Source organism: Vidua chalybeata, chromosome 3 (assembly GCF_026979565.1).
Source record: "Vidua chalybeata isolate OUT-0048 chromosome 3, bVidCha1 merged haplotype, whole genome shotgun sequence".
Taxonomy (NCBI): Eukaryota; Metazoa; Chordata; class Aves; order Passeriformes; family Viduidae; genus Vidua; species Vidua chalybeata.
In genome coordinates, this window is record NC_071532.1 from 21481447 (window position 1) to 21497903 (window position 16457).

The following is a 16457-nucleotide window of genomic DNA, read 5'->3' on the forward strand; positions in this document are numbered from 1 at the left end:
TAGCAGAATCCACTGAGACTGGAGAAGAGTCAGAGGCACAGCTTATATGAGAAATATGAAAGAGAATGAATGTGTAACACCTGACTGTGATAGGAACAAAAAACAAAAGCTTTCTATCTCACTCTGTCATCAGATCATCCAGCAAACCCAGCGAACCAGGTACCTAACTTAAGAATTGAGTGTGGATGAGGGAGCTGGAGAAAGGGGAAAAATCAAGCCACCAGTCTCTGAAGGTTAGTGGTACAAGTTACCTACAACACACTGCTAAAGGACAATCTGCACAACACTGACATGGTTAAGGAGGCAGACACTTGAAGAACAATGTTAAACATAAAAGATGCTACACAGCTCCATGTATACATAAAGACTGTAAGCAAATGAGCAAAAAATGTCTTCCTGAATAAAATAAAAAGTCCTTAAATTGTTTTTCTTTCTGGAGTTGTCTGGATCAAGCTGGGGAAATTCTAGGAGCAGCAGAACTACTAAAGTCAGACTACACACAAATTTGCAGGAAGCCCCCAACATGTATCATGTCATTGCAATGATCATAGCTGTTTGTGGTGTCTCAGAATAGCCATGCTGACCATGAAGGAGCACGTGTCTGCTGGCTGCCAGCCTGTCAACAAAATATATATAAGGTTGACTTCTACACTTTTGTCTCAAGTTTTAAATTTGTTAATCTCTTCCTAGGCAGAGAGATGTTTAAAATTTTTGGGAAGAGAAAAGAATGAGATACTATATAAACTCCACTTGGCAAGTCAGGCGAGAAAATGTACACATTTTGTGACAATGAACTGGAATTACTTTTCTATCCAAATAATCACATGCTATTCAGTGGTGTCTTTTATTCTGAAATTGCTCTTTATTGCTCTTCCTTTGCACTACTAGTCTAAAATGTTTTAAGACTGTTAGACAGGTGGAAAGTTCTCTACATGTGCCCAGAAAGCTTCAAGAACAAATAAAAATAAAAACCAACAAAACACTCCACCCACAACCCCCCCAGCATACTGGCTTGACAGACTGTACTTTTCAGAAGTTAAACTAAAAAGGTTAAGTACTTTTCATCACACTCAAGAGAATAAAGATACCTTTCTTACCCAGAAAAGCAAATGAGTCACTGTGTCTTGTCTTGAGAATATACCTCAACATGAACTTGCTAGATTCCTTCTTTGACTTGTGGACATGTTTACTACAAAGGGAAAAGCAGAAATTTTGTTAATAGTTAGAATATCTTTTCATTTAGACATTTACTGTTAATCACTGAGATCAAAGGGATATTTTACTATTTATTTCTGAAATGTGTCCGTGTAACTGTCTGCTCTTTATATATTTTTAATGCATATTAACATAAACAAAAAGCTTCACAGAACTTGCTTTTTCTATACATTAACAACATTCAAGTACAGTCATGGGGAGGAGTCCGAAATAAAACTTTTGACAACCAAGAGCAAAGCCACAGTATCTGGATCATTGAAGTGCTAGGCACAATGGGCATAATCGAGCCTATGAAACTGCTTCCTCACATTTTGGTCTCAAGTTGTGGTTGGCAGTGCTGTCAGATCACTACATACTGTCTCTCCTTGTTTCCAGCTGCTACATCACATCAAAAGGCAGCTAAAAATACACACTTTTCTAATATTACTTTTCCAGGTAAGCAACTGCTGTACTCTCCACAAGGATGTTATATGATTGTGAAGCAAGAGCAATATGAACCATGATTCTAAAAATGGGAAAGTGGAATACAAGACAAGTTCTTTATTAAAAGAGTAGGTCAGCACTTCCCTAAAATAATCATCATTGTTTTTCAGAAATCCAAGAGGAGTTGAGGGATTTAATATGCTCACACCACTGTCAGAAATCTAACAGTAATAGAAGAGAATAATTTGCTTCTCCATGCTAGATCCAAGCCCAGGAAAGCAGTAAGAGTTAACAGAAAACATTGGGAACTTATATTAAAGCTTTACACACAGAACAAGAAGAAAACTATTGAAATGTGATGCACATGTACTTCAATGAAAAGCTACAGGGTTGAGCAATCACTAGGTAGATATTCAAAGTTAATATTTCTAGGTAGAAACTCCAGAGCAATGGCAGAAAAGTCCAAGTATTATCAGTTTCCATTAACCTCTGGAAGTGCTAAAATTCCTGAAACATTTTTAAAGTTAGGCCACTCTACTGCTATTGAGATTCCATAAAAGTAACCTTTTCAGAGAGCAAGAGTGACAAGTACAGAGTATTTATACCAGATGAAGATCAAAGCGCAAGTACAGTTCTTCTGCAACTGTAACATTTACTCTCATTTCTTTTGTTCTGCATTATGTTCCTAGCAAGCCTACAAACACAAGACAGTCAAAACCATTAAAATTTGTTCAGTGCAAGGCCTTAACAGAGCAAATGCAAGGTAAAGTTGCTAAAATAAGGGCTATCCAACTTTAAACAAAACCTTACTTGAAACATTAGCTCATTCAGCCCTCTGAAGTTCGTCTTCATTGCAAATAAAACCAGTGATGCTATTTTACTGGGCACAGGTGGCAAAGGGGCTGCATGCTAACCATTTTAACTCATCAAAAATTCAAAAAACCCACATGGATACTTATCCTGAAGTGTCACACTTAGTGGCACTAGCTTTATATATCTCCATTCTTCTCAGTTCTGCTCAGAAACATGAGCAGTCAATATACCACCTATCACATCACCACTGCCAGCCAGCTGACATGGCCTGTTGGACAAACTGCCAGGTGACTCCAGGAGAGAGTGGTTTCTTTGAGAACCAGCCTTCCCTAATGGAAAACAGTTCCTTGAATTTGGGCAAATTGTCTCAGTTAAACATCTCAGACTTGTGTTAGAATAGAAGTTGAGTCACTGGTAAAGTATTTAAATTTAACTTAGTGATTTTAAATTAGTTTAAATCCATGTGCAACAGATGTGTGGTTTCACAGATTTCTTGTGGCAGCACTGAGCTTGACAAAAATTGTTTCTGAACTGGTTCTAAAGCCATCCCAGTTTTACAAAGGAGCACCGCCAGTGGTTATTCTAGCCTAAACAGGAAATCCATTTCATTCCATCAAAATCCACAAAGTGAATTCAACCATTTGTAGATTTTCTAAGAAAAAAAAACCCCCAATTATTTTTTCTAAGAAAAATATAAGTTCTACTGATGTTCTTAACACAATCCTTTTCAACTAAAAATTATTTCTACCTACTTTGAACTGGCAGAAATTATCTTAAAAATAACAGGTAAAAAGCACTCTACACAGATTACAGAAGCAATGAGCAGCAATACCTTAGTGCTATATTCCCATTTGCAGTAAATTTAGAGACATTCCAATGCATGAAGTTTGCATGAGTGTAGTCTTTGAGTATTCTGAGTGCACAAATGCTGAGACAACAAGGAGATTTTAAGCAGTATGATGAAGCTACTGTTGCAAATTTTTGTAATCCTAAAATACCATATATTAACAGATTACTGTGAAAACTCACACTATTCTTACCAGAAACATCACAAGACCTAACCAGAGCTTTCTGCCTGTGACTTCATAGGAACACTATTCTAAGTCAAGGCTGTGCTCTGTCTGAAAGATAATACACTCGTTTCACTCTCACAGTTCACCCAGTTTAAAAGGTATTCAGTATGGTTTATTATATTCAAAGTATTAACTCCTAACAATGTACCATCTTCACAAAAGATGATAGACTGCACAAAATATGATACCCTACAGAACAGGCTCAGAAAAAAAAGAACCTACAAAATTATTTGTTTTGGTATTTTTGTAAGATGATAGCTTCAAAACACTGAAAGATAACAAGGTCAAAACATTGAAGGAATACAAAACCATAAAATTCTTACAAGTCAAATCTCAGTAACCTGACAGGAGAAGGAAAAGAGAGCAGGGAAAGAAATCTGTCTCCCTGCTCCTTGCACACTGTTTAGCACAATGTTAGCTGGAGCCTATACAGGCAAACCGGCTACTGCATTCCATGACCCTGGTGCACAGACCATGGAGGTACAAGCAAAAGACTGGAAGGAAACGCTGCTTCTATTTGTGTCATTCCTCAAAATTATTTGCTTAGCAGTGACAAGACTCTTATTAAAGACATTTGCTTCCATTAAGAGATGCTTGCTGAAGAGGTCATTGTCCTATCTGCACGCTGCCAAATGCCTGCTGCAGGTCCCTGCTGTAGGGATGCACGGAGGGAGCTGCTCTCGTCAGTGCTCCTCAACCTTATTCAGTCAAAGTGAGGAAGGCTGGCACCCCCCCTACATCTGAAGTAACCCACTTGAGGAAGGAAGGGCAATACCAAGGATTACAAAGCAATTTCCTCCCTTCCAATGCACATTCTAGAAATAATGAATTACTACTGTAATACTAGAGATAACGTTTCTTAAAAACAAGGAATTTGTTGGCTCAAGAGGAACCATGCATTTTTCTACACACACAGAAATGTGCTCACTGCAGACAGCTCAAAGAGCTGATTTAGAGGCCTGGAAGGAAAAAGGGGCTGCTATTTTTTTAACTAAACAAGGTAAAGGGGCCAAGTGTCTCAAGCGCTCATGAAAGCCTTATTAGGATAAAGTACTACTGTTTTTTAACTATTAGGCTTTGATAAATTGGAAGAGCAGTTGCACAAGAAAATGAATACGAAGGTTCGAATCCCCAAACCAAAACTCAAATCTGCCAGAAAAGAGGTAAAGGATACAGAGCTACAATTCCAACAACACATAGAATTGGCCTAAGTCAGCACTGCAACCAAAAGAAATGGTGTCAGCCTCTTCCTGGCCACCTGTGCTGGTGCAGGAGGTGGTCTGTACACCATATGGCTGCTCAGTCAACCAGCTCAAGGAACTGATCCAGACTAAAATGAATTCTCAGAAAAAGTCTCAATCATTTACTCCATCTGGTTTATGACTTCTGTACAAACATTCAAGTTAACACATGGGAGGAGCAGATGAGGAGGGAGGAAGCAGCAGCCAGGGCAAGACTGCTTCCTTCCACAGCAGCACTGGTTAGCTCTGCTGAAGTTATTAAGTTCTCAGATGGCTACTTTGAAGAGAAATCTCCATTCTCAGCTGTAGGGCTCTGGCTGCAAAGAAAGAGATTAGGATTCTACTTAAGATGCTGCTTTGAACACTTGCATTGAAAGTTCAGCCACTGAAAACCTTTACTTCGAAAATAAAACACTGAGTTGACTTGATGCATTGTGCTAAAACACAAGGAAAGCTGAAAGTTTCAACGACTTGAGCTGGCAGACTGTCAAGTCAAAGTAAAATAATGATATTTTGCCATTGTTCCAACCTAGAGTAAGAAGTAAAGTCCTCCCCCTCCTTTGTGCAGATTTGCAATGAGCAAAAAGCAGTCTTAGCTTGGACAGCTGACGCTCTGCCAGTTTCTTCCCAAGCAGCTATACATTGGTAACTTCAGTCCAAAAACACTGCTCCAAGACTTTGGGATTCCAAAAGGACAATTTTAGGACTATATGTGTTCACCCTGGATTGAAAAGTACTGTACAGTTGCTATCCATTTCTTTGCTGTTCAGAAAATCTGAAATTCCTGAAGCACACAAGACATCAATAGATGAACAGAAAGTTATGGCACTCAATCAAAACTAGAGACAACTGCTTTTTAAATGCTCCTTTCCCTCTACTTACACAAGTCTAGTAGGTAATAACCACCATGAGCAAAGCTGGTAGTTCTAATTATGTAAGAATCACAGAGCAAACATGAGTTTCAGATACTAAAACATAAATAACACTATACAGATTTACCAAGAACTCCACATGGTGGTAGATTTCTATGCTAGAAACTGCAAATTCAAGACAATGGCACACATTAATTCCAAGTCAAGAAACCTTCAAATCATTTAGGCAGCATCCTGATGGTGGCCACTCATTATAACATGTAAATCCACACAAGCAACATTAAATGAAAGCAGTTTCCTTTAAACTACCTCCTAAGCAGGCAATTCAATTTCACCTTAACATTTCAAAAAACAAAAGAACAAGCATTAAGTTAGCAAGGTAAAGTACCTGCCATGAAAGGGAACTCTAGGTGATTTAGTGTAATAATGGTTTCCATACTGCTATGTTTAACTCTTCTCACAGAGAATCTGCCACTATACTTTTTTAAAATTCATGTGGATAGAATAAATGGTTCCAGTCAGTGTTCAAGGTAAGTACAACAGCCCTCTTGAAGACCTCTGCAAAAGCCATAAGTACTCTGAGAAAAGTTATGGAGCTCTCCCATAGCAGAGAAGAATTTGTTTCTACTTCTAAGAACACTAATGAAGTGTATCCTCCTCTACAAAGTTCTAAAACATAAACAGGTATCAAATTGATAAAGAGTGATCTAATGGTTATTTGTATGTAATTCTTGGGTGTCCTGAGTTAAGAAAAAGCATACCTTAATAGCTGTGCCTCACTAAAAGCAAAGGAAATTGGAAGCAAAGTTGAAAGATAAGTCAAATCACATCCCAAATCTTTGACAAGCTCAGTAAAAACATCCAATTTCATGTATTTTGTAAACAGTGCATTTCATTCAATTGTAAATGGCCTATTTTCCAAACACAATCCTTCTGTTCTGGGATCAATTTATACTGGTTTAACAGTCCTATTTCTTCTCACTACATCTTTCAAAACATCAACAGCCTGTCTAATGCCTCTCCCTCACCACTGTACCTGTGCCCCCCATCAGCTTACAGTCCTCTTGGACACAGAGCTTTTCTCATGCACCTAGCCACTTCCCATGTGTCCTTTTAACCCGACCAAGCAAAAGATCATATTTGCCAAAACAAACTAGCTACCTGACACCTCTTATGAACGGATAAAACAAAAGTTGTACTTGTCTTTCTCTAGCAATGTATCCAGCATGGTGACCACATAGGGAAAAGCATTATTGCCATTCATGCAATTTGCAGGAAAAATAAAATAAAATAAAATAGCCCTTCTCTCAAATTTAAGTGAAATGAACCCAAAAGTTCAAAAGTTTCTAAAACCATAACAACTGAGAAAAGTAACAGTCCAAGCTGCTACCCAGCTACAGATATGCTTACAGAAAGTAGAAGGTGGCCTGAGATGGACAGTTCTAACAACATAAACTTATAAAGTGACCTTCATAATGACTTAACTCCCAACTCACATTCTTTCATGTCAGAAGTTTGGTAAGTAAATGCTATCACTACAACACCACTGGAAATCTTAGATGAGTTTCTGTAGAGAATATACTTTCATAAAATAGAAAATTGAGTAACTGCAGAATGAGACCAGGGGATTTAACCTGCAAAGCATTTGGCAAGCAAGGAGTTAAAATCCTGCCTAAGACTAGCCCACAGCTGCTGTCAGCAGTCAGGCTTGTCAAGAGAAGCTCTGGGCTGTCTTGACAAGACTAATTGGCAGCAAGCACCTGGTTCCCCAGGCTGGGCCTGGGGAAGGTAAAAGAACATAAACCCTGCAAAGAAGAAGGAGAAGCAGCTGGAAGGCTGCCAGTAGGTCTAGCCTGTTTCATGTTTTCACTTTAATCCACAGGCAACTTTATCCTAGACTATACCCAGCTAGAGCTACCAGAAACATTGCAACTTCCCAGCTGAAGGAAACCTGTGCTTTGTGGTTCTGTACCAGCAAGTTCTGCCAGTGAGCGCTCACCAAGCCTTGGTGTGGAGGGTCGTGCTGCAGCACAGCCAGCTGTAACACCAACACTATCACTAAATTGCAGTGGAACTGAAATTTTGGTTTTCTAATGCCACCAAAAATTAGCTTAAAGGTGTTACCATAACTTTAAAATTGTGGACTAAATTGCCAGAAAATCTAAACTAAGACTGTTCTGGATATTCTGTACATTGAACACATAAAGCATGCACGATGACAACTTATGAACATAGTAAATTAAAGTGCATCTTTTAAAAAGGTAAAAAAAAAAAAATTTAAAAAAACCCCAACATTCTGGAAACCAGCTAGAAGGATGAATCAGGAATTTTAAGTGGGATTTCCAGAAAGGTTAAAAGACTTTAAACATATTTTGACCTCTGCTAAGAACCATGAATTTAGTGAATGTGAAGCTTTCAGAAATTCTGCCCTTGGTTTTTTCACATTATTAAAACTCAAGTAAAAAAAACTTAAAGCATTAGCCTTGCAGGTTCAGCCCCCGAGGCAGGAAGATCTTTCTTAGGGGTAAGGGACAAAAAAAAAAAAAAATCCCGTAGCTAGTTTAGCTGAGTTTGTATAACTGAACCAACAAGTGTCTGGTTATATATAAACATATGCAAAAATTGATATACGTATAATATGTATGACATCAATATACCTCAATTTTTTTTGTGTGCAAGATAGTGTAAGTATAAACATTAAAAAGTCAGAACTAAATTTCTTCAAAGCAAATTGCTCAGCAAGTACATTGACTACGTCTTGGCCAAGTTTCACATTTTAGGCATTTTAGCTTGCTAGTCAAGAATTCTAACAATGCAGAGCAGCACTAAATTTCCATATCTTAAAATCCTGGAAATTTGGAAGTGTACTTGCACATAGTCTCAGTTTGAAAAACAGTTCAATCAATAAGCATTAATGTCAAATGATGGTGCTGGGGAGAACAAAAGATTACAGTGGAACCGCTTGAGAGTCAACCCACTGTTAGCAATAGAACAAACTCACCCAAGGAACCAGAGTGTGCCACTGTGCTCTTACCTGAGCACACCAAATGAACGATTGCAACATTCCTTTAACTGCTCATGATACTAAACAGTACCAATACAATGATCCATTAGCAATATCTAAAAAGAAAAAACCTCAGGGTAATGAGATAAGTTACTGTGTTTAGAGTTACTGCTCTAGCAATAACAAAAGAATGTTTCTCTGTCTGACAGCAAAGGGTCCAGCCTTTTGCAACACCTGCTCTCCATTTGTTTTCAAAGCCTACTAATGAGTAATCTAGAGGCTCTCTTGGTCTCTACTCATGAGTTTCATGACGCAGTGTTTTTTAAAAAAAAACCCATACAAAATCAAATAAAAGCACCTAACCAGAAAACCTCACCCCAAAACCAAACCAAGACAAACAAACAAACAAACAAAAAAAAAAAAATAAACAAAAAAAACCCAACCCACACCACACTTTCCTTGTGCCATGCAAAACAGGCACTTCAAAACATTCAAAACATTAAATCAAGATGTAGCATAAAAGCTTCAAGTAATAATATCTAACCCTTCCCATAGTCAGAAATGTAAGACTATGACTAAATGCAGAGGATATACATTACAGAGACTGAATAAGCACTGATAAGAAAATCAGGTCTTTCCTCTTAAGAGCATGAGTTGCCTCAGTCCATTACAACTGACGTGCTAACTAGATTATTACGCAGCTATCTTATCTTCAAGGGGCTAGACTCCACTGCATAGGAAGATGAAACAAGATAGCAAGATTCTCAATATGTGGCTACATCTTTCTTCTTTGTTTTACATAAAGCAATCAGTTAAATAAAAACTATTTTAATGAAATGCTCATTCTAGCAAAGAAGCACCTGTGCATGTTATGTAAGTAAGCCCCCACAGGATGAGAATTTTCTAAGAAAAATATACATATTTGGTTAGCTCCTAAATTTTTCTCAAAATAAAATATATAAATGCTTTGTCTTTTGAAATCATCTATCCAATCCAAAAGCTGACTCCAGTTATCACTAAAGGATTGTTGCAGCAAGACCCTAGCCATGAATCACTAATCCACTGATTAGCTACTGGGCATTCCTATTAATCAATAGGCAAATGGCCTATCTAAAAAGACAACTCACTAACCTGTGATACCACTTGAATACCTCCACACCAGCTCATTCAGTATTAGAAAGCTGCTTGGTATCCAAGGGCTCCTATCTGATGTGGATGAATATAAGTTACAGGCTGCAGGAACTGACTAGAAAAATGAATTTTTACAACACCATTGCCAGCTGCATGAGACTAATAAAAGCAGTAATGCTCTTTTGCCCTGTGAAAGCAGAGACTCAGTTGTATGAATAGCTTACCTTACTTGAGCAGTGAGCTTGGACCAGACCATCCACTGCAGACCCTTCCTTCTAATCTTACCTATTCTGGGATTCTGTAATGGTTTAAGAGGCTGCATTTCATGCAGTCTGCAGCACCACTGAAAACTGAGCAAACCTAAATCAATGATTACTGAGTGATAAACTTGTCAGAGGGCAGCTATTGAAGAGTACAGTTTTTTCTAGGTTGTTCTTAATGAACAGAATTTAGCCATAGAAAGGGCACCCTAAGGGTGATAGCCTATTATAATTAATCTGCCACTGCTTTGCTCCTATTAAAAGGGATATTCTTGCTTCTCTCCCATACTTTTGCATCAGTTCCAACATTCATCTGACCTCCATTTTCACCATAAGCTAAATGATGGAAGCACCAGACAGACAAACAGCACTTCAATGAGGAAAAAGAAGCCAGAAGAGACATGTGATAGCATGGAGGTAGGAGAATTTCCAGTCTTATGAAAAGAGAGGAAGGGAAAAGAACCATGTCTACCAGCAGCAGTGAGCCATTAATGCTGGTTTAACCATTTCTGTGAAACCTACTCCTTAATGTTAACCCAATTCTCCTTATAACCTGAAACATGTTTTACTAAATGAAAGGTTAAATAAAAGTCTTAATTGTAAAGCAAAACCTAAAACTTAGCTTCAAGACTAACACTCATCAAGAAAAACACTGTACCCTTCAGAAGATCAGGAACTGTAACACTGTTAACAGGGAAAACTATTAATATAGAAATATAAGAAATATTCACCTTTATTTTTTCAAAAAGGTGGTTCAACTGCTACTTGAAAGACCAGACATTTTCTCATATTTTTTATAAAGCACAGGAACATTTTAAGAGCACAGGAACAACCTGTTCAATAAATGAGTTCAGAAAGGTGTGATCCTTAAGTATCCTCCATTATGAAAAATACTTTGATTCTTGATGTTAAAAAAAAAAAAAAAGTCATTATGAAACACAGCAATTTCCACATCTAACTACTTTCACCCAGTGGCCAGGAATTCCTGAAGAAAACTTGCATGGCGATGACAAGAATGAGAATTCCAAATTCTAGATTCAAAACTAGATGAAAACTAATAAATTTTCTTAAGATACTCATGATCAGTCATAGCTTGAGCACCCTTCAAACCATTATATAAAGCTGAAGGGTCCAAATAACTAAAACCAGTTGTGCAAGTTCAGAGATCTCAACCTCTTCTGCTACAGACTGGCAGGAGTCTGCCCCTTAGGTGGGGGAAGGGAGGGGGGAAGGGAGGGGGGAAGGGAGGGGGGGAAAGCCCAGAACACTGCCTAATGTTTGATTGTACACAAAGCTACAAAATTCTGATTGTACTGGCACACAGACATACAAAATTAACTTGCAGGTAACTTAAAATCTGTCATGATTTGAAGAAAAATTATTTATCTTCATAAGAATTCTTATAAGCAGCCAGACTGGAACATTCTTTCAGCAAAATTTGTTTGCTCCTATACTGAATGAACTTGGAAAAGAAAACACCTGATCCAGCAGGTACCAACATCCGGAGAAGTTCACACTGCCACAGTTGGCTCTGCTGCTGGTTCAGAGAAAGCACAGCAATGAAACTCAGGTAAAGTTCTCTCACACAGCTGCAAGTATCTACATAATTGACACAGATTTTGCTACAGGGGAAATGCATTTGAAAAAAGAAACTTTCAGCTGTACTATGTCAACAGGCAAGGCCATCTTTCTTAAAGTTTAAACTAGTCACCTTAAAAAATGCAAAGAAAGTCAGTCTACTTGGTGGCCCTTAAGTCTTTTCCCAATAGGAGGGACATGCTTCTGAAAATATTTTTTTCTCTCTTTCCTTTTTAAAAATTAATTATCTAATGCTTCCCATCATCAGATACATTCAATTGCTTTCTGTAGCTTTCTGATTTGGTCAGAATTTCATAGGCTAGGTAGCTACCTAAAATAGTTCTTTAAAGTCTAAGTTGTTGTAGGAAAAATGTCACAAAAAGTTACATTTTGGACATCTTTAAAAAGCCACCTCCTCATTTCATAAATTCAGGAAGTGCAGCCTCTGTGTGGAGTATCTTCTGCTATCCTTACAAAAGTTCAGATGAACTTGGTCCAGTTTGGAACTCCTAAAGAAAAATACCTTTAGGTTCATTATCCTAATAGTCTTTTGAGATTTTATTTGTGAAGGTCTCTGAAGAATCATACTGAGCTTTTTTTGGCTGTCACAGCAATCAGTCCTGACCAAATGCATGTACCCCGTGTCTGGGAAGTGACTGAGCACCCTCCCTACAACCACAGCTACACGAGTGTGATGAGTGACATCCTTGTTATGCTCAGAAGTAACAAAGGTATTCAGATACAGAAGAAGCCAAGCTTTAGCCCAGTATGGATACCTCAACTCCTCTTGAGTCTTAACAAAAAGTCACAGTCAAAATACCGGTGCTGGCAGGAGTCTGGAGATACTGCAGAGCCGATGGGACAGGAAAGGAGGAGGAACAAGGGCATGATTCTGGAGCTGACACATGTCAGGGCTGTCTCATAGGACCCCCCTCAATCCCCTAATTAACTTGGGACAATTCTGGCTCCCATGCTCTGCACAGCTTATTGCAGCCCAGAAATGTACTTGAAAGAAAAATCTTGCTGAACATACAGAATGCAGACGGTCTCCAGGGTACCCTACAAAAAACAAAACAAAACAAAAAACTGCCATGTCCAGATCAGAAATTTGCAAGAATTGGCTCAATTTGGACAGATTTTCATGTAAAATTAAAACAATACTGCTCAGCCAGAGGCTTCCCACAGACAAATTTCATGTAAATGTTCCAGTTCAGAGGTGCACTATAATATTTCAAAGTAGGGACTGACATTTAAAAAATGGCACAATTATTCTAGTTCTGTTTCTGAAAACAGATGAAGAATTTTGGCAAAAAGCTTTAAACAAAATTAAACTCAAAGCAAAGAAAAGGCTTAAAGTATTTTGATCCAGGAGATTAGAGATCAGGAAAGTTATAAATGATTGAATATATACCATCTCTTAAATTTTTTCCAACACTTCCTATTATCTATGGAAGAAACAGATGAAGGAAGAACACCACTGGGAACAATGACTTGTGTGAACTCCCATTTTCACTTAAGCAGCAATGCTCTTTGTTACAGAAGTTTACAGCTGCATAACAAAATAGGATGCTTTGTCAATGATACAAAATCAAACCATTCAAATTGTCCATTCTGACTCTGCAAATGCTGGGTGAAAGCTGGACACTTTAAGAGTTATCTGTGTGATTACCAATGTCAGGTTCAGTGAAATGACAGCACGGGATGGAGCCAGCAAATACAAACAAAACATGATACTATCTTCCTTCCTAAAAATTCCAATTGCTTGTTTACTCATTGTGAGCAGGTAACATTAACACTCTATACCATCTTATTTTTCCTGAAAAAATCTGAAGGCAAATCAGAGTGACCTTTGCAAGCCTCAGAGACAGACTCAACTGGAAGACTTCACAGCCTTGATCTCAAACAATGTCATGCTCCATCCTAAGAGCGTGAACAAGTGAAGCAACACGGGCATATACAAAGACAATATTCTCTTAAGTTAATACTGACCGTAGAGGACTTTTAGGCCTACAGTAAACAGGAGATAAGTACATAAGGACAAGATAAGCCACTCAAAGAGTCTCAAGAGGGGAAAAAACCCACCTCAATTGTAAGAAAATACACAAGGAGAGTTTTTCCTTCACTCTTCTGATTCTCTTACAAGCAGTCCCAGACATGCTATTTAAATTCCAATCATATATAAGTAAAACCAGAAACAGCCATGGCCATTAACTCTTTATATCCAGTTACCATTGTTCAACTCCCACTATGGGCAATTGTAAGCTATTTGAAGTATCATGACACCAGAACTACCTGCACCCAGCTAAAACTGCAATACCTTTGAACACAGATACGTTTGGTACAAAGTTACCTTTGTCTAATTACTCTTTGTTGTTGTTGTTGGGGATTTTTTTAGCTGATTTGCTCTATAGAATATTTCAGTTGAGAGGTACCTAAAATAATCACCTGCTCCAACTGCCTGACCAATTCTGGGCTGACCAAGTTAAAGCACTTTTTAATGGCAATGTCCAAACACCTCTGAAACACTGTCAGGCTTGGGGCATCGACCACCTCCCTAGGGTACCTGTTCCAGTGTTTCAAGAAATGCTTCCCAATGTTCAGTCTGAACTTGCCCTGGAGCAGCTTTGAACCATTCCCATACATCCCATCTCTGGATCCCAGGGAGAAAAGCTCAGCACATCCCTCTCCACTTCCCTTCCTCAGGGAGCTGTAGAGAGCAATGAGGTCATGCTCAGCCTCCTTTTCTCCAAACCAGAGAAGCCCAAAGCCCTTGGCTGCTCCTCACCAGACACTGCTTCCAGGCCTCGCACCAGCTTTGTTGCCCATCTCTGCATGCAAGGACTTAACATATTCCCACAACAGATTTCCATGGTCATATGTCCTTTCTACCTGATGACAAGGGAGGAAGATACAAAAGCAGAAATAATTCTTTTACCAGGCTGACACTGTGTTACAGCCCAGGGATCGCACACAATTTTGGCACCACAGCACCTGTGGCTGTGCTACTGCCAACACACTGCCAACTTCAGCTCGGCAAAGATGACACAGAACTCCACTTCCCTCACTTCATGATATGTTCCTTCGCTGCTGCTCCTGACCAAGGAGGCTCAAGTCTATCTTTTTTCTGTCTACTCCCACACAACAAGCAGAGTGCATAATACACAGTTTACCCCTGTGTGCTTGACTCCTGCACACACAGGACAGGTATGTTTGTGCAAAGCCTTTTGAGTAGCGACTTTCTACACATACTTATTTGAGCCCAAGGCTCAGCTCCTGCTTAGAGGCATCACTTCCCTTTGGAGCTAAATACAGGGTTCAACTCCAAAATTAGTAAAAAGACAAAATACACATGCAAAGCTAAATGAGTAGAAAACAAAGATTAGGAGTACTGGATTCAGCTACACTTAAAGGATTTGCAAACAGTGCTATACTGGTAGGCCCACCTAGTGAGATTTTGTAATAGAGAGATACCTCTGTACATTGACATTCTTTTCCAGATTTGGCTTTCATCACTGTTCCAAATCAAAGACCAGAATATTTTCATACGTAGCTGTATCTGTAACACCACAATTCCTATATACAAATCACAAGGGTTTCCAACAGCAAAGACCAAGACTATTTTCCCATGCTAACAACAAATTCCTCTATGTTTGCAAAATGCTTCCCTTTGGATCATTTCTTATTGCAATACTATGATGTTTTTATAGAAGAAATGTGCATCCTGGGTATAAGGAAAACTTACAGTGATTAATGAAACCACAGAACTAAACATCCTTCAGAAGAGAGGCATCAGCTGAGTACTCTCACACGCAGTTGAATGACTGAAGTATGTCATCCTGCTGCCTCAGAGCACCACTGCTGCATCTTCAGCCCCTCCAGACTGGAGGAAGGCACATAAACAAGCAAGGCAGAAGAGAAGAAGTTCTGTTAGGTATGTCATCCATGATGTCAGCATATACTTAAATCAACAACTGCTAACTTACTGTCCTCTCTGAATTCAGAATAACTTGAAAAAAGACAGGGTACCATGCTTTCGAGATGACGACCTTATTGTTGACAGGAAGCCTGGCGGTAGTAGGTTTTAAAAATATCTCAACATCAATTTGCTCGTAAGAGTGAAAACTAAAATACTTGCAGAGAATTGCTGTCTATTTTACAGGTGAACTGTACTCCAGTAACTTTCTCACCAAATTAAATCAGTTTTATACTTCTTTGGGCAACAGCTCGCACCACATCTACAAATTACCTAGGTAACAGAATTTTGAAAACCTTACTAGCACCTAGTCCTATATTTGCCTTTGGCAGAACAAAGTTTTTGACTCATTTTTACGTTCAATTAATCCACAGTCACATTCTTCATAAAAAGACTTCTGGAAAAACTCAACTTGCTGGAAACAGTAACTGTAATTACTGACCCTCTTGAAGTCAGCCAAAATTAAATTGCAAAGTAGATTTTCTGGCATTCCAGCTATAACTTAATAGGATGAAGAAAAGCAAGTCTATGAGTAAAAGAAGAAACCAAGCCCAGCAGTTGTGAGAACCCAGAAAATGAGATACAAGTGGTGAGTTTATAGGGGAAAACTGAGAATGGACCCTGAACATTCTCCTTATAGATTTGTACTGCATAACAAAAAGGGTAAAATTTCTGCTTTGCTCATCTTCTGTCAAAAAAAAGCATTATTATTAAAAAAGAGAAATACAACTTATTGAAATTTCATAGTAAAGAATAAATCATAAACTGTAACAGTATGGCATTTTATCTCCTTACATAACATTATTCTCTTCTCTCTACAGTTTTCAGGTTTGTTTTAGTTACTGCTCTCTGCAATTATGAACAACGTAAAACC

At 38.5% G+C, this 16457-nt stretch overlaps 1 protein-coding gene across 1 annotated transcript in view; it reads right to left on the reverse strand.

The window, feature by feature from the left end:
- Positions 1-16457, reverse strand: part of SOCS5 (suppressor of cytokine signaling 5) — a 33620-nt gene that overhangs the window by 9083 nt on the left and 8080 nt on the right. Inside the window, exon 2 of the mRNA XM_053937658.1 lies at positions 1098-1189. The gene's annotated coding sequence lies outside the window, so the exon portion shown is untranslated. The remainder of the gene's footprint in view (positions 1-1097; positions 1190-16457) is intronic.